Source organism: Juglans microcarpa x Juglans regia, chromosome 4D (assembly GCF_004785595.1).
Source record: "Juglans microcarpa x Juglans regia isolate MS1-56 chromosome 4D, Jm3101_v1.0, whole genome shotgun sequence".
NCBI classification, from domain to species: domain Eukaryota; kingdom Viridiplantae; phylum Streptophyta; class Magnoliopsida; order Fagales; family Juglandaceae; genus Juglans; species Juglans microcarpa x Juglans regia.
This window is the reverse complement of record NC_054600.1, coordinates 9,989,526-10,013,615: the sequence shown is the minus strand read 5'-3', so window position 1 is coordinate 10,013,615 and position 24,090 is coordinate 9,989,526. Positions and strand designations below refer to the sequence as shown.

Sequence of the window (24,090 nt, the reverse complement as noted above, 5' to 3'; positions counted from 1 at the left end):
GCTCAGCCAATTCCTTCTCAGGCAAAGTCACCACAATCAACCCTTCTTCCTCCACATTTCCCACATGATATGAGACATGAACTGGTTTTTCATCGTTGTCAAACATTGCTTATATCGATGATGACCTAGCAGGGCTTCCGGCCACCGTGCTAGGGACAATCATGTTTTCCAAGTCAATACAGATCAATTCAAGGCCAAACACCCTAAAGGGTTGTGCTAACTTTCCTTTCTCTATCTGTCAGACCATTAGGCTGTCAATCTACCTAAAATCAATTGGTATTAAGAAAGAAACACACAAATTTTAATGACATTCAACATCCAATGCTATTTTAAGAGCAGTCGATCGTAAGGAGTTTAGCTTGCAATATATTTACATACACATTAAATAACATACCTCTAAAAAGATAAAATAACGCTTGAATTTGGAATGCGCTGCCTAGTCGTACTTGGACCTGTGTAGAATCCACCAAGAACCAAAATAACTAATAATAACCTAAGCAATGACGAAGAGGAGGTTGGATAAGTATATTTTAGGCGTGGCGAGCTCTCATTCTTTGACTGTTACCAAACAAAATAAATTTTGAAAAGGTAATTTTTCGATGTATAAAGAGATTATACAAAACAAATTTATAAATTAATATGATTTAATGTCAAATGTGAAATCTAATCTAAAAAAAGAAATATCGTATCATACGAAGTTATATCAATTTCTAAATTTATTCTTATCCTATATTTTGTAACCCAAACATTTTTATTTTTGAAATTCTTTTACAAAAAAAATAAAATTAAGATGAGATTTCCCGTCACGAGTACTTCAACCTCTATTTTAAATTTCTATCCTTAAAAAAACACAATCTTATATTAAGATAAAAAGAAAATGAGCAATTAAAGTTATTATTATTAAGTTGACATGGTACTATTAAATTGGCCTCATTAATTAATAATATAAATAAAAGACAGTTAAAAAGTGATACATAAGCCATTAATGTAACACGTTCTAAAAATACTAAAAAAATGTATGTACGCACTTGCTAATGGTGAGAGATGGTAGAAAATCTACCTTCAAAATTAATATCGTTTTATATTTGGGTTTAAAATATTCAAAACTAACACGTTCTATTTGTTTATTATAATTACACAGGAATAAGGTCCATTTAATATGTATATTATGCAGCTAAAAACAAGGCTATAAATCGATTGGTCAATGAATGAGAGTCACTGGCGGCTTCTCTCTATTTGTGTCTTGTCCTACTCCCCCCCGCCCCTCTCTCTCTCTCCCTCTTAAGTTCTCTGTATATATATAAGTGCAAGACACATTGAGACATCTTAAATCTTGAGGAGAGATACGCAAGTAATACAAAGATGGCAGAAGGAAACGTGATCCAAATTCCAAGGGTGAAAATGGGCAATCAAGGCCTTGAGATCACTCCCAATTTATAGAATAATGTTACATATAATCATGAAGTGCATAAGTGTTGTGCAGTCATTTTGAAAATGAGTGAAATTTATTATTAAAAAATTAATTTCTTTTTATGTAGATCCCGTATTTATTTATTTTTTTTAAAATAATTGCACGATACTTACACAGTTATGACTGCAACAATCATTTCTCAAATTTATAATCTCATTTCAAAATTTTTTTTCCAGCATATGGCGGCAGCATTTTTTTTTAATGGCAAATCCGAGCATTTCTGTTGATCAAATAAGTGTGCCGGATTGCCCATATCAAAGAGTTATGATATTACTTATCTTTAAGCTTTAATACTCTTAAGACACGCACAATTATGTGTTATATTTCAAGTGATTTTTTCTATCAAATATTTAAATGATAATCATTTAAAACATGTCATATCAAGTGATATAGGACTTATAATGACAAGAATTAATTAGCTTGAAAAATATAATTACTCATTTTAGAAACGGATCGCTCCTCTTTTTTTCCCTTTTTTTTATTTTTATTTTTATTTTTTTTCTGAATTTCAGTTTGCTCGGGGACATCCATACTTCGAATATCATTAAGTTATACTTATAAAATTACTTTATTATACTTCTTACACACTTTACTTATGTGATTGTTTAAATAAATTATTTTATATTAAAAAAATGATGTAACGAATCATATTAATAGAATATATAAAAAGCATGCAAAAGTGCAAACAGGGAATAACGGTATTTAGGTGATTCGGTCCACGTCTAACCAGTTGACTTGACTTGAGCCACGTTGTGATTTTGTTGAGTGACTTTGAACTCGGCTTTGGTTAATTTTATTGGCATGCGGTAATTGGTTTCGGCCCAACGCCAATCTACATAGTTTGAGATTCTAAGATCCCAATAATCGAAAACTTTGTAGACTGAGGACAATTCTGTCTTTTTCTTTTTATGATGATGATAAGGAAAATTCTGATTTCAGATTGTAATTAGCTTCTTGGAATTCTAATTTTTTTATTTTTTATTTTTTATTTTATATATTCCCAGGTCTCAAAGTTGGGATTTGGATGTATGGGCCTGACTGGAGCCTACAATTCTCCTCTCTGTGATGAGGATGGAATCTCAATAACAAAGTATGCTTTCAGTAAGGGAATTACTTTCTTTGATACAGCTGACGCTTATGGGCCTCATGCCAATGAGATTCTGATTGGGAAGGTGATTGTTACTGATGGAAACTAAATTTGCAGTTTTTCATGTTGTTCTGTTGTTAGCAAACTGATTAACATTTGAGGAACACATTAAAACTTTACTGACATTAACTGATCAAAGTACTTTATGTCCATCCTTCAGGCCTTGAAACAACTGCAAAGAGAGAAAATCCAAATAGCCACCAAATTTGGCATCGAAAAAGCAGTCATTTCTGATATGATTGTGAATGGAAGTCCAGATTATGTTCGCTCATGCAGTGAGGCGAGCTTGAAGCGCCTTGATGTGGCCTATATTGATCTGTATTATCAGCATCGCGTAGACATAAATGTACCTATTGAAGAAACTGCAAGTGTTTCAGCTAGATGCAGGCCTGTAATGGGCAGCTTTGCTAATTATCTTTTTTTTTTTTTTTTTTTTTTTTCAATCTGAAATGGTCGATTTTTCTTGAAATTCATTATTTTAGTCTAATTATGATGGGACTTAGGTGGCAAAACTGATCAGATACTTCTTATTGGTTTGTAGATTGGTGAACTTAAGAAACTGGTAGAAGAGAGAAAAGTCAAGTATATTGGTCTATCTGAAGCTAGCCCTGACACAATAAGGAGGGCACATGCTATCCATCCAATCACAGCTCTACAAATGGAGTGGTCTCTCTGGACACGTGATATTGAGGAAGAGATAATCCCACTTTGCAGGTTTGTTCAATTTATAGCTCTAGTATTTACTAATTATGTTATCCAGAATTATGACTTGATGGATTTGTGCATGCGGGGAACTTGGAATTGGAATAGTTCCATACAGTCCTCTTGGTCGTGGCTTTTTTGCTGGCAAAGGAGTTGTGGAAAGTTTGGCCACAGATAGCAGCTTGGTATAAATTTCACCAATATTTTCCCATCCATTAATTAGCTTTTAAAAATGTTTTTTTTTTATAAGTAAATAAGTATCTTTATTGAATAGAATGAAACTAGATAATGCTCAAGTAGACAGAAAGTATATAAAGTGAGACACCTAATTACATTCTAGTGAACTGAAAAGAAGATAGAAACTCATGAACATTCTCACCTTTCATTTCAATAGCAGAAAACCACTCTAAAAGAGAGAGTATAAAAAAGTTTCAAATTTCCCCCACTGCACGCTCATTCTTGTCAAAATACTTATTATTCATTTTTGACCATAGACACAACATTAAGTACAAATGTATCATTTGCACGCTGCTGTCTATTCAGTTGCCTTTAGAAGGACTTGATTCCACGTGTTATTGATTCTTTTTCTTAGAGAATCTCTTCCTTAAAAGAACTTTTTGTGTAAATGCATCACTTTCATCCGTTTTTGTAAGTTGTTACATGTCTTTTAGCAATGCTTTGTCTTTTATTTTAAGAACTATACTGTTAAGAGGTGGCTTGAATTTAGATGGAACAGTGCATGTGTCGTAGGTTCGCTCGAGTGAAGGTTCACTTGGCTCGAGCAAAGTCAGACAGAGAGCTTCGCTCGACATTCGCTCGACACTCAGCTCGAGCGAATTCAGGCAGAGAGCTTCGCTCAACCCTCACTCGACATGCAGCTCGAGCAAAATCCAAGTCAGAGAGCTTCGCTCGACCCTCGCTCAACACCCAGCTCGAGCGAGTTCAGGCAGGGAGCTTCGCTCGACTCTCGCTCAGCTGTTGGCTTGGTGAAGTGCAGAAAACCTACATTCGCTCGACACTCGCTTGAGTGTTCACTCGAGCCAATGTTCACAGAAGGGAATTTTACTGTTCCTATAAATACCAAACGGCGCCCACTTCTTCCAAAGACTTCAGAAATCACTTTTTTGTCTAGTTTTTAGTGTTTTCTTGAGAGAGAAGTCTAGAGTGAGTTTGAGAGATAACTTCCTTGTGAAGTTTTGTTGTATTCATCTATACTCCATCTTTGTTGATAGTGAAATCTCCGATACCGACCCCACCAGTGGACGTAGGCTCATTTTGAGTCGAACCACTTAATTCTTGGTGTTCTTTCTGTGTGATTGTCATCAATTTCTTTTGTTTATTTCCACTACTATACTTCGAGTTAGTCTTAGATCTATAGTTATTCCCAACAAACTGGTATTAGAGCTTGGCTCAGGGTGATCTGGAGGGATGGCTATGGCTAAGTTTAAAGTGGAGAAATTTGACGGTCAGAACAGTTTCAGTTTATGGCGCATCAAGATGAAGGCTTTACTGCGACAACAGGGCTTGTCAAAAGTATTAGAAGTGTCGGTATCTGACGATTCTCCGGCTCATTCGAAAGAAGAAGAAGAAAAGGTACACAGTACTATTCTTTTGTCACTATCTGATGGAGTTTTAAAGAGAGGTTGCTGACGAGGAGACTGCAACTGGTCTCTGGTAGGCACTAGAGAATCTATACATGAAGAGATCTCTCACCAATCGGTTGTATTTGAAACAACGGTTATACACTCTCAAAATGAAGGAAGGTACTCTTATTTCTGAACACCTAGATGAATTTAATAAAATCATTATGAATTTGAGGAACATAGATATTAAGCTTGAAGAAGAAGATCAAGCGTTAATTATTTTATGTTCATTACCCACATCTTTTGAGAACTTTGTGAATTCCATGTTGTATGGTAGAAATACAATTTCCTTGGTAGATGTAAAGTCTGCTTTGAATTCTAAGGAGTTGAGGAATAAATTGAGTGTGAAGAACACTAATGAACAAGCTAGTGGCTTGTTTGTTAAGGGGTCCTCAAGCAGGGGTAGATCGAATGACAGGGGTTCAGAGAAGAATAAGGGAAAATCCAGGGGCAGTTCACAAACAACGTTTAGTAAGAAAAACGTCAAATGTCATTATTGCCATAAGTTTGGTCACTACAAGAATGAGTGTCCAAAATTGAAAAACAGAGAGGATGACACTAGTTCATCTAATGCCATTAGTGTTGCTGATGATAGGTCTAACGACCTAGATCTTGTTCTAGCAATTAGCGACTCAAGTAGTCGCTTTAGTGACAAGTGGGTCATGGAATCAGCTTGCACTTTCCATATGTGTCCCAAGAGGGACTGGTTCACTAACTATGAATCGGTCAACGGAGGCTCCGTTTTGTTAGGGAATGATATGGGTTGTAGAATTGCTGGAATTGGTTCAGTCAGAATTAAGATGTTTGATGGAATTGTCCGGACATTGTCTAATGTTCGACACATTCCAGAGTTGAAAAAGAATCTTATTTCTTTGGGTACTCTTGATTCTCTAGACTACAAGTACACTAGTGAAGGTGGAGCTATCAGAGTCAGTAAGGGCTCTATGGTTGTGATGAAAGGAGATAAGACAAATGGTCTTTATTTCCTTCAGGGCTCTACAGTGATAGGTGCAGCTGCAGTGTCAGTTTCAGATGATCCAGATTCAGATGTCACCCGTTTGTGGCATATGCGTTTGGGTCATATGAGTGAGAAGGGGATGTCAATTTTGAGTAAGCAGGGTTTGCTATGTAATCAGAAGATACGGAAACTGGATTTCTGTGAACACTGTGTGTTTGGAAAACAGTGCAGGGTTCAGTTCTCTACAGGGGTTCACAGAACCAAAAGTTCTGTGGACTATATTCATTCTGATCTTTGGGGCCTATCTTCCGTCTCGTCAAAAGGTGGAGCTCAGTATTTGCTTACGTTCATTGATGATTTCTCACGGAAGATTTGGGTTTACTTTCTGAAACAGAAAAGTGATGCATTTGTTAAAGTGGAAAGTTTTGATTGAAAATCAAACGGGCAAGAAAATCAAGCGACTTCGCACTGACAATGGTATGGAGTTTTACGGAGGTGAGTTTGATGAATTCTGCAGAAATGAGGGTATTGCCAGACATCGTACAGTTAGACATACTCTACAGCAAAATGGGGTAGCTGAACGGATGAACAGGACTCTCTTGGAGAGAGCCCGCAGCATGCTTTCTAATGCAGGCTTGGCTAAGGATTTCTAGGCTGAAGCAATCAACACAGCCTGCTTCTTGGTCAATCGTTCTCCAGCCACAGCGATTGGTTTGAAGACTCCGAATGAGGTATGGTCTGATACTCCTGCTGATTATTCAAATTTGAAAGTTTTTGGTTGTCCTGCATATTTCCATGTTAATGATGGAAAACTTGAGCCAAGGGCAAAGAAGGGCATATTCATTGGGTATGCCAGTGGGGTGAAGGGATTCAGGTTGTGGTGTACTGATCCTAAATCACCCAAGTTTGTGATCAGTAGGGATGTCACTTTTGATGAAAAATCCATGCTTAGTCCGAGAAAGGAGATTACTGAGTCTACAGGACAAAAACATGATGTTAGAAAGCAGGTGGAGTTTCAGGTGGAAGCACCACAAGGGCTGCCCAGTGGCGCCCAAGATCATGCTATTGTAGATGAGCATGATTCTGATTCGAGTAGCGGCGCACAAGGTGAGCAAGACTACAATATAGCGACTGGTAGACAGAGGAGGCAGATTAGACCACCTCAGAGATATGCTCATGCAGATATGGTGATGTATGCTCTTACTACAGCAGATAATTTTGTTGGTCAGGAGCCTTCCAGTTATTCAGAAGCTGTCAAGAGCGCAGAATCTGCACAGTGGTGCGCAGCTATGACTGAAGAGATTGAGTCTCTTCATAAAAACCAAACATGGGGTTTGGTTTTGTTGCCAAAGAAGGTGAAGACTGTTGGCTGCAAATGGGTCTTCAAAGGAAAAGAGGGAATCCAAGGTGATACAGATGCAAGATACAAGGCACGCTTAGTTGCTAAGGGCTTCAGTCAGAGAGAAGGCATCGACTTCAATGAAGTCTTCTCTCCAGTGGTGAAACACAGTTCGATCAGATTACTACTTGCTTTAGTAGCATTGTATGACTTAGAGTTGCAGCAACTTGATGTTAAAACAACGTTCCTCCATGGTGAGCTTGATGAGACCATTTACATGCATCAGCCATAGGGATTCATTGTTGAAAACAAGGAAGATCATGTGTGCAGATTGAAGAAATCTTTATATGGTTTGAAGCAGTTGCCAAGGCAATGGTATAAGCGGTTTGATTCCTTTACGATTGATCATGGTTATTTGAGAAGTAACTGTGATAGTTGTGTTTATCATAAGGAATTATTTGATAAGTCTTTCATTTATTTGCTATTATATGTTGATGATATGCTTATTGCTGCTAGAAGCATATCTGACATAGGTTTGTTAAAGACCCAACTCAGAAATGAGTTTGAAATGAAAGACTTAGGTGCTGCGAAGAAGATTTTGGGAATGTAAATCTTCAGAGATAGGAAAGCTGGAAAGTTGTACTTGTCCCAGGGAAAGTACATTGAGAAAGTGCTTCAGAGATTTGGGATGTTTGATTCCAAACCAGTAAGTATACCACTTGCTACGCACTTTAAGCTTTTAGCTAGCCTATCTCCTCAGACAGATGAAGAGGAACTGTTCATGGCTAGTGTTCCTTATTCAAGTGCAGTCGGCAGCATCATGTATGCAATGGTTTGCACCCGCCCAGACATTTCACAGGCCGTGAGCGTAGTTAGCAGGTATATGGCTAATCCGGGTAAGACTCATTGGCAGGTTGTGAAATGGATACTCAGGTATTTGAGGGGAACCATGAACTTTGGGTTAATATTTGATAGAGATGTCGATCTCAGTTCTAAAGTTACTGGTTTTGTTGATTCTGATTATGCTGGAGACTTAGATAAGAGAATATCATTGACAGGATATGTTTTCACTCTGTGTGGGTCAGCTATTAGTTGTAAAGCAACACTGCAATCCACTGTTACTTTATCAACTACCGAGGCAGAGTACATGGCAGTAGCAGAGGCTGTTAAGGAGGCCATTTGGTTGAAAGGTTTGGTCAATGATTTGGGTTTACAGCAAGATGGGATCTCAGTATTCTGTGACAGTCAGAGTGCAATACATTTAACCAAAAATCAAATGTATCATGAGAGAACGGAGCACATTGATGTCAGGTACCATTTTCTCAGAGAGATTGTTATAGAGGGTGCTATACAGATTCTGAAGATTGCTACTACAGAGAATCCAGCAGATATGATGACTAAGCCAGTTGCAGTATACAAGTTCAAACTTTGTTTGGACTTGATTGGAGTTCGCATTTTGTTATTCCCGTAAGGGATTTGATGGTGGGGATTGGTTTTGTGGTCAAAGGTTTTTTGTGTTTTGGCAGAGTTCAAGCCAAGGTGGAGATTTGTTAAGAGGTGGCTTGAATTCAGATGGAACAGTGCATGTGTCGTAGGTTCGCTCGAGCGAAGGTTCACTTGGCTCGAGCAAAGTCAGACAGAGAGCTTCGCTCGACATTCGCTCGACACTCAGCTCGAGCGAATTCAGGCAGAGAGCTTCGTTGACCCTCGCTCAACATGCAGCTCGAGCAATATCCAAGTCAGAGAGCTTCGCTCGACCCTCGCTCGACACCCAGCTCGAGCGAGTTCAGGCAGCGAGCTTCGCTCGACTCTTGCTCAACTGTTGGCTTGAGCGAAGTGCAGAAAACCTACGTTCGCTCGACACTCGCTTGAGTGTTCGCTCGAGCCAATGTTCACAGAAGTGAATTTTACTGTTCCTATAAATACCAAACGGCGCCCACTTCTTCCAAAGACTTCAGAAATCACTTTTTTGTCTAGTTTTTAGTGTTTTCTTGAGAGAGAAGTCTAGAGTGAGTTGGAGAGATAACTTCCTTGTGAAGTTTTGTTGTATTCATCTGTACTCCATCTTTGTTGATAGTGAAATCTCCGATACCGACCCCACTAGTGGACGTAGGCTCATTTTGAGTCGAACCACTTAATTCTTGGTGTTCTTTCTGTGTGATTGTCATCAATTTCTTTTGTTTATTTCTGCTACTATACTTCGAGTTAGTCTTAGATCTACAGTTATTCCCAATACATACTACAATACAGAGTACTCGAGGATTCCAACACTTTTGCCTTTGTTCAAAATATTCCCAAACTTAACTGAATCCATCTCTTTTTTTTTTAAAGGCCCATCATCCTCAATTCCAAGGGGAGAATTTGGACAAGAACAAGGCCAGGTCAGATAGAAAGCCTTGCTTGAAAGCATGAATGCAATCCTGCCCAGCTAGCAATAGCATGGGTTCTCGAACAAGGGGATGATGTTGTACCTATACCTGGCGAGTGAATTTCACATTTTAGCCCTGACGAGTTTAAATTGGTCTAAAGTTCGCTTTGTATGATCTTTTTTCCTTAAAAAATGTGGTGGAAACAGAGTGACAGTGAAAAATAATTAGCTGAAGTTCTATCAGATGCCTGCTGTAATGTGGAAAAGCCGCAAAGAACCTTGTGATATATATATATATATTTTTCTCAACATAAATGTTCGCTCAAATCCAAGTCCTCCATTACCCTTCTCATCAATTTTGTAAACAGAAATATTTGTCTCTCAGTTATACCCTCATAGTTTGTTAGAATTGCACCTTGAGAGAAGAGAAAATGAGAAAGGAAATCGAGAGAGCAGCCAAGGCCTTTCATTAATTGATGTTCTACATTACACACTATCCCTTTATATATTGCACAAACCATATGGGCACAAAGATTAAGGAAAGAGGAAAAAGACAACTAAGTTTCTATTTCTAGTATACAATCAATTCTACAAAATGTACATAAACAGTAAAGCAACATTCTGGCACCAAAAGCATACTGCAGGTTGCTCTTGCTTTATCATGCTGGTTGCTAGTCCAACTTTTGCAGCTTGTTAGCTTCATATCCCTCTGTTGCAATGTTAACAGAGTAGCCTTTTGTAGCAGTAATAGGGTTGCATTGCTTCTCCATAGACCTTAGGACATTCTAGTTTTGTGACTCCCCCTCAAGATGGGCATAGATATTTAAGATGCCCATCTTGGACAATAGAAACTGGAAATTTGTAGTGCTTAGTACCATAGTGAAAATGTCTGCAAGTTGAAACCTTGAAGCAACATGTAAAGGAGTGATAACCTTGGCCAACACTTTTTCTCTAACAAAATGACAATCTTGCTCGATGTGTTTGGTCCTTTCATGGAAAACTGAGTTCTTGGTTATGTGCAAAGCAGATTGGTTATCACAATATAGGGTGGCAGGCTTGATATGCATAATGTTAAAATCTTTTAATAAGGAAATTAACTATACTATCTCATAGCTTGTGTGAGCTAGTGCTCGATATTCTACTTCTGCAGAAGAACGTGAGACAGTTGCTTGTTTCTTTGATTTCCAGCTAACCAAGGAATTACCAATGAAGACACAGAAACCTGTTATGGATCTCCTTGTTTCTGGGCAGGCTGCCCAATCTGAGTCACTAAAGGTCTTGAGGTGTAGATCACATTGAGAGGAGAAGAGTATACCTTGCCCTATTGACCCTTTCACATATCTCAAAATTCGATGGGCAGCTTGCATGTGCACCTCACTTGGTCTGTCCATAAATTGACTGAGTATGCCTACTGCATAAGTGATGTCAGGTCTGGTTATGGTGAGGTAAATTAGTCTTCCCACAAGCCTTCTGTAGCTTGAGGGATCATTTAGTGAATCTGAAGCTGAGTGTGAAAGTTTGTGATTTGTTTCAATAGGTGTGCTTGTTGTTTTGCACCCAATAAGCCATGCATCCTCTAAGATCTCTAGGCAGTATTTTCTTTGGCACAAGTGGATCCCAGCCTCTGACCTTGCAATTTCTAATCCCAAGAAAAATTTGAGGATGCCAAGGTCTTTAATTCTGAATTGAGAGTGTAGGTGGGCCTTTACTTTATCAATTTCTTTGATGTTGGAGCTGCCTATGACTGTCATCAACATAGACAAGCAAGGCTATGAAACCATCCTCATTGTTTCTAGTGAAGAGAGAGTAATCTGATTTTGAGGGTTGGAACCCAATGGAGGCAAGGGATTCAGAAAATCTGGAGTGCCATTGCCTAGAAGCTTGCTTGAGTCCATAGAGTGATTTGTGGAGTTTGCAAACCAGCTTTCCCTTGGTGGTGGACTCCCCCTTACTGTGATAACCAGGAGGCAATTCCATATATATTTCCTTATCCAATTTGCCATGAAGGAAGGCATTGTGCCCATCTAATTGATAAAGGTGCCAATTGAGGGTAGTAGCTAACGCAAGAAACGCAAGAAACGCAAGGATAGTTGTGAGTTTTGCAACTGGACTGAAAGTTTCTTGGTAGTCGAATCCTTCGTTTGAGTGTAGACTTTTGCTACTAATCTAGCCTTAGGCCTCTCTACTATACCATCAGACTTGAGTTTAATCTTATAGACATATTTGCATCCCACTGCCCTTTTTCCTTCAGGCAACACAGTGATTATCCAGGTATCATTCTCCTCTTGGCAATACTTAGACTTAGCAGCTTCTTGGTAGGTTTGAGGTTCTCGAAGGAGGGAGAGTGAGAGAGGAAAGGAATGGTGATGAGGGGAAAGATTTTTGTAAGAGAGGTAGTGATGGAGAGAATGAGCAGTAGGGATATGAAGTGAATGTGAAGATGGGTTGGTATGAGCTATCTGGCAGTGATAATCATGGAGATAAGCAGGTGCATGTCGAGTTCTGTCAGACCTTCTGAGGGTGATAGGTGTTGTGTTGAGTTGTGGAGAGGCAGGTTGTGTTCATCATTTTGTGAGGTAAATTCAGTGGTGTTGTTTTCAGTAGGGGTTGAGGGAGTGAAATGTTGGGATGTGAAGGGAGAGGAGATGGATTCTTGTATTGGTATTGGAAGGACTAGGTTTTGAGTTGGTGGGGTGGTATCAAAAGTTTGGTGTTGAAAAGGGAAAAATGACTCATAAAAAACCACATCCCTTGAGACAAAACAAGAGTGATCTTCAAGATCATAAACTTTGTATCCTTTGATTCCAGGTGGGTAGCCTATGAAAATATATTTTCTTGCTCGAGGATCCAGTTTACTTCTATGGTTCTTGACAGTGGATGCAAAGCATAGACATTCAAAGACCTTTAAGTGAGAATAGGAGGGAATGGATGAGAAGAGGGTTTCATAAGGAGACTTATTGTTGAGGACAGGTGTAGGAATTCTATTGATGATGTGTGCTGCAGTCAACATAGCATCTTTCCAAAATTTGAGTGGAAGGGAAACTTGAAAGGAAGGGCTCTGGCAGTGGAGAGAAGATGTTGATGCTTCCTCTCCACCACCCCATTTTGTTGAGCGGGTGTAGATGCAAGTTCTTTGGTGTAAAATGCCTTGTGAATTATAGAAGTCCGACATTTGAAATTCCAGACCATTGTCAGACCTCACTTGCTTAATTTTGGCATCGAATTGATTTTTAATCATGTGAATGAAATTCTGTAGGATATTTCTTGTTTCAGATTTGAACTTCATTAGGTAGACCCAAGTGACTCCAGTTTTGTCATTCACAATGGTTAGAAAGTATTGATGGCCTTGAATGGAAGGATGAGAGTATGGCTCCCAAATGTCACAGTGAATTAGTTCAAAAGGAGTAGATGTGGAAATGGAGCTCAAATGAAAATGTTTCCTTTTTTTGTTTAGACAAATGACAGATTGTGCATTGCATATCACTATTACATTTTACATTAGGAACATGTTGGATTGAATAACATTCATCCTTTGATCGGATACATGTCCTAATCTAAAATGCCACAGATCAAAGTTTTGTAGTTGACTAGAGCTTGAGTCTTCATTGTTGGTGTGCTGACTAAAAGTTTCTGTGTTTGATGGAAGGCCTTGAACAGCATGACAGGAAAGGGGTTGAGGTATGAGGAAATAGAGGCCATTGGAAACTTCAGCAAGACTATTCGTCATCCATGAAGATAGGTCCTGTATGAAGCAAAATTTCTCGAGAAAAATGATGTAAAGAGAAGAATCTTAGGTGAGCTTGCTGGCAGATATAAGATTGAAGGAAAAAATGGGCACACATAAGACATTTGTGAGGGTGAGTTTATTTGAAATTTTAACAGTGCCTATATGTTTCACCTCAGCATATGTTTTGTTTGGAAGGTGCATCTGAGTGTGTTTCTTACAAGTGATGGTGGTGAGCAGTGAAATGGAGCAGACCATGTGGTCTGTGGCTCCAGTGTCGAGGATCCATTGTGGGTTTTATTTTTTATTGTTTCTTGCAGAAAAAAATGGCATGCTTGTAAGACAGTTTCTATGTGAGGGGTTATACTTGCCATGTTGGAGGAATGATAGCTAGGAGACTTGGCATCTGTGGCTGTTTGGAGGTCAATGCTAGAATGGTTGGTTGGCATGTTCCTCTCCTTTGAGTTGAGCTGAAAAGTCTAAGCATTGAGAAGAGCTGCCACCTGCTGAATCTGTGCCTTAGTCAAAGGATGTTGTGGGGCACTCGAGCTGTTGTTTTCTTGGTTTTGAGCAGCAGCCTGGTTTGCTGAGTGAGTGTTTGGTCCATTAGTTGAGTACCCAGGTTTGGACTTGGTGAATTTGAAGTTGGGTGGGAATCCAACTAGTCGATAGCATTTCTCTCTTGTATGGCCCATCTTGCCATAGTGGTAACAAGTAATGTTTGTCTTGTCTTTCTTCTTGGCTTGACCATGGTAAGTAGCCATCACTGATGGTTCATTTGGGGGCATCACAAGGGATCTAGCCTCCCTTTGTCTTTCTTCCTGCAACACTAGAGAAAAGACTCCATCTAATGAGGGTATGGGACTCATAAGAATAATCTGACCTCTAATGGCATCATAGGTATCATTCAACCCCATTAAAAACTTGAAGATTGAATATGTTTGTTGGACTTCTCCTATGGATTCTAAGGCTTTACAAGTGCATAAGCCACCTGAACTGTAACGCTCGTCCTTGTGGTGGGTCTTTTTATAAAATATTTTGAGAAAGGACGACAGGAATTACCATCCAATTTAAAACTTTTTGCTTCTTCCCAGGGTGCAAGACTCTATGTTTATAAAATAAAAATGTGCTTTTACAATAAAAGAGGTTTACAGCGGAAAACATCATTTTTAATAATAAAAGGCCTCTCTTACATTTAAGCCTCGTGCCTAGACTTCTGTGCTCTTCCCCATGGGTCGTGTTCGTCCCGTGCTTCATTTCCTTCCCTGTGGGGGGGAGAGACATGCATAAAAACTAAAATGAGTCGAAGACTCGTAAGCATTACTTCAGGCAGTTAAAATATAATAACGTAGGTTTTCATTCATGCATTCATCATTCGTACATACTATACTTACATGCATGCGTGCATACATGCGTTCGTTTGAAAACATCACTGGACGGGATTTTCCTTTCTTTTCGTAAAACGTGTCACTCGTTAGTGTCTTCATTTCTTAAAGTGATTTTGTGCATGCGTACATACGTATATACATACATTCTTTCTTTTCACTTTCATAGGCCGGTACACACTGTTACGCCCCGTGTGTTAGGGTTAGCGGCCCTTTGACCTGGATTCCGCCCTTGGCCACAGGTTGGGAATCCCTTTTCATAGGGGGTAGCACTGGGTGCACTACCAGTACTACTTACCTGGCATTGCAATCTGCCTATTCATTGGTACCCTTTCATTCATTCATGTGGCCATTACGTATCTTCATACATTTCATAGTTTCATTCATTCTTTCATTCATTCATTCATGCCAGCTTTGAAGAGCTGGAGCTTCATTCATTCATGCCAGCTCTGAAGAGCTGGAGTTTTCTTTCATTCAGTTCTTTCTTTCATTTAACATGAGAAAACATCATTTCTTGAGCATGGGCTCGAACGTCCTCTTTCATGATGTCCACGAGCATCACCTCGTGGCATTTACAAAAGTATTAGTTCGTACCGTCCATAAAACATAAAGCACGGGCTCAAACTTTGCCTTTCACAGGGTGCAAGACTCTACGTTTATAAAATAAAAATGTGTTTTTGCAATAAAAGAGGTTTACAGCAGAAAACATCGATTTTAATAATAAAAAGGCCTCTCTTACATTTGAACCTCGTGCCTAGACTTTCGTGCTCTTCCCCATGGGCCATGTTCGTCCCGACGCGTACTTCATTTCCTTCCCTGTGGGGGGGGGGGAGGGACATGCATAAAAACTAAAATGAGTCGAAAACTCGTAAGCGTTACTTCATGCAGTTAAAATATAATAACGTAGATTTTCATTCATGCATTCATCATTCGTACATACTATACATACATGCATGCGTGCATACGTGTGCTCTTTGAAAACGTCACTGGACTGGATTTTCCTTTCTTTTCATAAAACGTTTCACCCGTCAGTGCCTTCATTTCTGCAAGAGTGCAGTGCCTTCATTTCTTAAAGTGCGTTCGTGCATGCGTACATACGTACATACATACATTCTTTCTTTTCACTTTCATAGGCCGGTACACACTGTTACGCCCCGTGTGTTAGGGTTAGCGGCTCTTTAACCTGGATTCTGCTCGTGGCCACAGGTTGGGAATCCCTTTCCATAGGGGGCAGCACTGGGTGCACTACCAGTACTACTTACCCGGCATTGCAATCTGCCCATTCATTGGTACCCTTTCATTCATTCATGTGGCTGTTACGTATCTCCATACATTTCATGCTTTCATTCATTCTTTCATCCGTTCATTCATGCCAGCTCTGAAGAGCTGGAGCTTCATTCATTCATGCCAGCTCTGAAGAGCTGGAGCTTTCATTCAGTTCTTTCTTTCATTTAACATGAGAAAACGCCATTTCATGAGCATGGGCTCGAACGTCCTCTTTCATGACGTCCACGAGGATCATCTCGCGGCATTCACAAAAGTATAGTTTGTACCATCCATAAAAAATAAAGCACGGGCTCAAGCTTCACCTTTCGCGGCATCCGTAAGCATCACCTTGAACGTCGGCCTTCGCGGCGTCCAGGAGCATCACCTCGCGGCGCTCTCGACGACATCGGACCGTAAGATCCACGAAGGCGTCGGCTCAAGCTGGTCTTTCGTGCATTTACATCAGTTTGTTTTCTTTGAAAATACGTACAATAGATTCATCTTATAGTCATCCATTCGCATGCGTACAATTAATAACTTTGGGTGCGTAAAAAAGGACTTTCATGGAAGGGCCGTACGTACATATACGTTTGAAAGCTTGGCATCTTCTTTCGTAAACATTTTCTTAAAGATAAAAGCTTTTCCTTTTCGTTTCGTAATTTCTAGAAAACTCCAGAAGGCATGAATGTAATACTTACCTGGACTCCATGCTACTTTCATACCATGCAGTCCATTCATGCGGGTGTCAGCTGGCAACCTACATGCATACATAACCTTAACGTCATCCTCAATCTAGTGCATAAGCAACTTAACTATAAATAGAGCTACACTATACTTAGAACACTCTCTTTCTATCTCGTACACTTACGTGCCCTTTATTATGTTAAAACCTTCAGGGACCCATTGCGATCACCGCATCTTCCAACTCAGGTCTTGCCTCGAGTGCTCATTCACTAAAGTGAACCAATGATTCACCCTAGGATTAAGACACTAAGACCTCTGTCTTATTCTCTTTATTGAACTTATCTTGATGCATGATTCAGACCAACTAAGTCACGCATCCCAATCTTAGACAATACACCCGTCACTACCTCCACACATCTTAGCCCATACTAATCCTCATTTCCATCCATACAAGCCACACGTCTTTAAGCCAACTCTGAGGCTTAAGCACTGTGTAACTGTGCTCAGAACAGATTACCCATTACATATGGTGAATCCGTCCGGCACATGTGTCTAACCAGATTACACATGTACCTTACCACTTTATCACCTAAAATCAACATATAACATGTTGATCATCTGCTCTTAGGGATGAGGGCCATACTCCGATACCAACATTCTCTTAACTCTGCTAGCATGACTCTTCATGCTATCCGTCTCTTCGTACAATTCATCCTAACACTTAACGTGACAAGACTCCGTTCACAACTACGCCTTGCGTCATGTCACATAGCTCGAGACTACTCTCAAGCTTCACCGTGACCTTGACACGTCACCTGACATCCTGTTACGTCACTTCTACGCCAACTTCTAACTCATCACGAGTACGGTTCCTCACGTACTCCTGTCACATCATGACATCTCGTCACGTTCCCGTTACGCCATTTCTACAATAACTCTTCACCCATCATAAGCTTGACTGTCAGGAACCACGTCACTTCGTAACGTTGCCCAATCATGCTTCCGCTGCGTACTCTTACACTTGTTCTGCTACTTCACTCATACTCTTAGCCATAAGTCCATCACGATGACACTTGTCACCATAGACTACAGGCTACACCATAACTACTTCGGGACATTGTTCCACAATTCCTGATACTATTCACCACGTTCTATGCCCATCAACTACACAACCATCCTTATCTCTGCGACACGCCACATGGAGTGTCCCTGCCTTGTGGAGTACACTCTACGTATACTCCATTTCCACACGCTACAACCTATCATCAATATGGCATACCCGCCATACGATGCATCATTCCACCACATGGAGTACACTTCGCGTATACTCCATACATGTTTCGCCACATCACCATTACAGCATACCCGTCGTATGGTGCATCGCTCACTACATGGAGTACACTCTGCGTATACTCCATACACGTTACGCCACATCACCATTGCGGCATACCCGCCGTATGGTGCATCGCTCCACCATAAGGAGTACATTCTACATGTACTCCCTTCATACACACCACGCCACATCACCATTATGGCGTACCCGCCAAATGGTGCGTCACTCCATTACATGGAGTATACTCCACGTGTACTCAAATCACATACCACGCCATACAGAGTACACTTTACGTGTACTCTTCCCAATCCACAATACGCCAGGAGAGTATATTCTACAAATACTCTCTTTATATCACACTACGCCACACACAAACTACACTCAGCGTGTACTGTTCCCACTCCACATGCCACGACATCCATATAGCACATGCCCCACAACTACACTGCACAGCACAACCACGCCATCATTACAACACAAACTCCACAACTGCATTACACAGTACAGTCCATAACACTTCACAGCGCACTACACAATATGCCCAACACTTCACATACATGACACATCACATCACCACACTACACCGATATGCCCAACACTTCACAGTACATCACACCTCCATACTACACAGTCATTCCCCTAATACTAACAGCATAGTCCACAACCTAGTCCACTAATCAATATCTAACATAATTAAAAGGGATAGAAAGTTATACCATCGACGGGATAACCCGTGTGTTGCTCACTGATCGTCACAGCCGATGACGTCGAAGAGGTCGTACGTGGCGGCTAACCCACGTACGTTGACTGTTTGGGAGTTTGGATAGCTAAGTGTGGTCCTGGAAGGGCTCATGAAGGCCTTGTGTTGGTGGCTATGAAGGGCGGTACACAGTGTACCTAACCGTGTACAGTGGCAGTCAGTCACATGCAGTGACTGTCCATCACGTGCAGTGATTACCCACCACGTAAAGTGGTGGTTTGACCCTATGGCTCGGCTAAGGGAGGTGCGGTGGATCTCGTGGTGGCGTCGAGGTGGATCTGACGGTGGCTCACGACGGCGGATCTGGCCGCACAATGGGTGAGAGGCCGTGGGAGAGTGAGAGAGAGTGTGCATGCATGGGTGACAGATTGGGGCCATGGGAGGTTGGGTTGGCTTGGTGGTGGCCTAAGGAGACTGATGATGGTGGTTACACACCGTGGGTGGTGGTGCACGGCGGTGCACGACGTGCAACCCGTGTGTGTGTGAGGGAGGCCGTGCATGCGTGAGGGGGAAACCCATGCATGGAGAAAAGGCTACTGGCCATGGGTCACGTGAAGGAGGAAGGGGGAGGTAAGGGGAGGTCCATGGTGGCCGTGGGTGGCCGTGGGAGTCACGCACGGTGGCGCTAGAGGTCGCGCACGGTGAAGCCGTGCGTGGGTCTCTTGTGCGTGCATGCTATAGGGAAGGTGGCTACATGGGAGGTGTTGGTTTTGCTGGAGGGTGGTGGCCGGTGGTAGAGGAAGCTGCTGTGGGAGTGGTGGCGCCGTTGGGCGGCGCACGGCTGCGCTACGTGCATCAAGCCCATTCGGGCTTTGCACTTCCAGCAGAGAGGAAGAGAGAGCGTAAGGGAGAGGGGCTGCTGTGGATGGATTCGCCAGAGGGAGAGGAGTGCGACGGTTCTGGCGGTGAGAGCTGCTGACCCACGGCAGGGCCGGGCTAAGGCATGGAGTAGTTCGGGCGTAGGAGCTGCGTACAACGTACGCCGAAGGAGAGAGGGAGGAGAGAGAGAGGGCTAGGAAAAAGTGAGGGAAAAGAGAGAGGGGGTCTGGGTATTTAACCCAGTCCTTTCGTCTTGGGGTCCTAAAAAAGATCTAACGTTGAGATATTAAAATACTGATTTGAAAATACGTAAACGTTAACTTAATTAAAAGCACTCAGAGGAATTAAGGTAAATATTATTTTAAACTAACTTTAGTTTATAAAATAATATTTCTTCATCATTAATAAATGATGAAGTCTTATTTAATATATTTAAAAAGATGAAACCATTTAATTTAATTAAAGCTTTCAACATAATTTAAATCCCATAATATTTTAAATAACTGGAATCATTTTAATAATTAATATTAAAATGATCTCCGACAATTATAATATTTTAGAGCTCTTCAAAATATTATAATTGTCTCATTTAAAAACAAGTTTAACTCAACGATATTGGAAATACCTCATATAAATATTTTCAGTACATTTTAAACACTGGGCATGCCTTAGAAGTCACCTAATATCTCAAGAGGCACGTTGTCATGGTTCAGCACACATGACGATGCTCGCAGTCGCCAGAAAGAATAGCAGACTGTTGCATAATTCCATCATCAAAATTTGCTTACATCGGAAAGGAGGAGCCTTATGTAAGAAAGAGATAAGCTTACGTAAGAAGAAAGGAGCGGGGGTTACATGAACAATGGGGTAGTGGCCTATAATTGTGCAGTTCTTCCCACACTGCATTAAGTTGGGTAAAGTAGTCACTCACAGATTGTGTTCCTTGAGTGATGGACCCTAGTTGCTGTTGCAGTTGATAGATGCGCACATTGTCAGGTTGTGCAAACCTAGCTTTAAGCTTATCCCAAACTTCTTTGGCTGAGCTCACATATAGAACATTAGATGCAATTTCTTTTGAGATTGAGTTGAGAATCTAAGATAGGATAAAGTTGTTACAGCGGATCCAAGGCACATAAAGGGTGTTGGTGAGTGCAGGAGTTTCAATGCTTCCATCCAAAAAACCAAGTTTGTTTTTTATGGAAATGGCTAAGGTGAATGAGCGATTCCAAGAGAGGTAGTTAGGCCCTGTGAGGTGAGGTGTGACCACCATAGTGTTGGCATTATCACTGTGGTGCAAAAAGAAGGGGCTGTTGGGGTCCTCAGATGGGGAAGGTTTATGTTGTGTTTTGGCCTCAGCCATGGGAGCAATAAGCTACAAGTAAGATGATGACGATGATGTTTGATGATAGAGATGAAACAAGCAGGTCAGATCCGCTCTGATACCATGTTAGAATTGCACCTTAAGAGAAGAGAAAATGAGAAAGGAAATCGAGAGAGCAGCTGAGGGCAAAAACTATTTAACTCCTTTCATTAATTGATGTTCTACATTACATACTATCCCTTTATATATTGCACAAACCATATGGGTACAAAGATTAAAGAAAGAGGAAAAAGACAACTAAGTTTCTATTTCTAGTATACAATCAATTGTACAAAATGTACATAAATGGTAAAGCAACATTCTGGCACCAAAAGCATACTGCAGGTTGCTCTTGCTTTATCATTCTGGCTGCTGGTCCAGCTTTTGCAGCTTGTTAGCTGCATATCCCTCTGTGGCAATGTTGACAGAGTAGCCTTTTGTAGCAGTAATAGGGTTTCATTGCTTCTCCATGGACCTTAGGACATTCGAGTTTTGTGATAGTTTCTCTCTCCCACTGCCAGGAAACTTTGAATTACATGGTTGGGATGAAGAATGCTAGGTCCATTCATTTGTTATTATAACATTTGGTTTTTTGAAATATCTTCTTCTCTCTTTCATTAAGAACGTTAGAATACTAATTTGCAAGTTTCCAATCATATTCATTTAGTACACATACAGTAGCTTCAGATTTCAGAACCCTTTGGAACTAACTGTTGTGCAGGATGTATTATCCGAAATTTAAATCTAGAATCCAAAGCTCAATTTACACTGCAATTTCTGCAAATTGTGATACTAATGCGTGATTGCTTGTATCTTTTTTAAAAAAAGAAATCTAGTTGGGACATTCACCTGCATTTCCTCGCTATTCACATTGGCCTTGAACTTTTATAGGGACAACTAAGATCAAGAACCTGGATAACAATATTGGCTCTTTGAAGGTGAAACTTATAGGAGAAACTCTCAAAGAGATATCTAATGTTGTACCCATCGAAGTGGTAGCCGGTCGTAGAAGCTATACAAACTCGGATCATTTAGAATGGAAGTTTGCCGACACTCCCCCAAAGAAATGATCCTCTTTATTTACACTTCAATGTATGTTCGCTTGGATAATAATGTCTTTTTAGTGAACTGAAGTACAAAATTTATGTTAATGACAAATTGTGTAATGCATTCTACACAATTAGCAGCATGGTTATGTAAACGTTTTGAGAATGATATTAGTATTGTTTGCCTTATATCACATGTTATTTGATGTTTTAGACTTTTGTTGACCTCTATTTTCAAGGAACTTGTGGAATAAATTTTATTTTTTAATGTTATTGTTAACGTCGTGTTTCGTACACCTTTGGGCTAAACTCCAACAACTCAAGTATTTAAAAATGAGCCTGCAAAAGATAGAGAAGACTGTGGCCTGAAAGGGTGTCTTAGGGGCCTGGTAACCTCCGATGCCACAGTTAGTTAGTAAATATTCTTGGAAGTTTATCAATAATTGAAGGAGTCTAGGTATCAGAGAGATATTCTCGTACCTGGGATCTGCTATTTATATCATACGTCTGGGGGTTTAGATCGTGACTGCTCCCATGAAGTCTGCATTCCCCGTACTATTTCTCGCCTTAGAATCTTTAAATGTGGCGTGGCTTTTGCAACGGCGTCATTAATGTGGTGTGTTGTCTGGGTGGTGGAGCCATTAATTCGGCGTGGTTCTCTGACGTCCTTCTCTCAGTTTGTCTCCCCTCTGGTCCATTCGTACATTCTCTGTCAGTAGATCAATGGCTCCCCGTATATCACGCATGTTGTGCGGGTGGGTAATTGAGGATTGGACACTACTTGAGGAGTCCTCAGATAGACGAATCCCATCCCCTGTAACACCATTCCTCCTGCAGGTTGTGGTCAAAGGAGCTTTCCTGTGGGCCAAGTTAGAGACTATTTACCCTGGTCTAGGCTTTTGATCTTGCTTCTTTTTAATCCACAGACTTCTTGGGTTTAGTGGAGAAAATTTCCTCATTGCTAAGGTCGGGATCCTTATTATGTTGCTCTGAAGCCTAGGGAGGCTCCCGTTGATTGGCGTTTCTGGCAGTGTTCCAATCTTCCTTGATGGTCTCACATTTTCATAACGTCTTTTCAAGTTCATTAATGAGGGGGTGTTAGGTGGATTTTTGTGTTTGCATTGCTTCGTAGCCTACATTCCCAGAATTTGATGTGGCGCGTACTCCTGTTGCCTTGGTGAGTGAGAGTCTAACCTTCATTTTCTTCTTATATAACATGGGAGGGGGGCGTGTTTCCCACCTACTATGCTGTGTTTGTCCCGCTATTTTAGTCCTCTCAATGTTTCTTTCCTTCGACTAATCTTCTTTGCTACTTCATATGCTAGTGATGATGGCCTTTAAAAAATCCATTCAACCCAATGTTTTCAGTGTGGGCTCTGCTGATAAAGGGTCGTTGTTTGGGGCCAGTGGATGGTGCTCAACTACCACCAAATCAATGTTGGCCTCCTTGGCTCTCACTTACAAAGTACCAGAGTTTGCCTCCTTCAAAGCTCCTAGCCCTGACGAGGGTGTTGTCGATGCAGAGGGTCATTCCACCATGGTGGCCCTATACCCATCCATGTTTGCATGCAGTCTGAGGCTGCCATTCCCTCACCCCATTCGTGACCTTCTAGACTGCCTAGGGTTGGCTCCTTCCCAACTGCACCCGAATGCATGGAGACTGCTGATGTGCTACAACATTATATTACGGTATGCTTTGTTGGAATCATTCTCGAATGATGCTTACCTTACCGGTTGTGAATTTCTTCTTACCAATAAGGTGCTACGGCATAAGGGGAATGTATGTAGTTTCAGAGTGATACACGCTCTAATCACCCTGGAGCTGAGGTTTCGCAAGGTGAAAGACTGGTCTCCCAAATTCTTCTTTGTGTCTAGCTTCAAATGGGAGTTTCTGGTAGGCTAGGTAAATCACCGTGAGTTTCCAATACGGACGAGCTAGGGAAAAATCCCAGAAGACAAAGCTATGCGTCCATCAGCCACCTCTTAAGAGGCGCGACGCATTGCAATTGTACGAGAATGGGTGCAGAACAATCCTGAAACCCTCATTTCTGAAGAGATTTTAAGAAGCTCTCTGCCTTCTTTGGG

The 24,090-nt window shown here is 40.9% G+C and overlaps 1 pseudogene; it reads left to right on the top strand.

The window, feature by feature from the left end:
• The first annotated feature begins 1,362 nt into the window (after positions 1 to 1,362).
• LOC121260669 lies at positions 1,363 to 22,029 on the top strand (annotated as a pseudogene).
• The last annotated feature ends 2,061 nt before the right edge of the window (positions 22,030 to 24,090 follow it).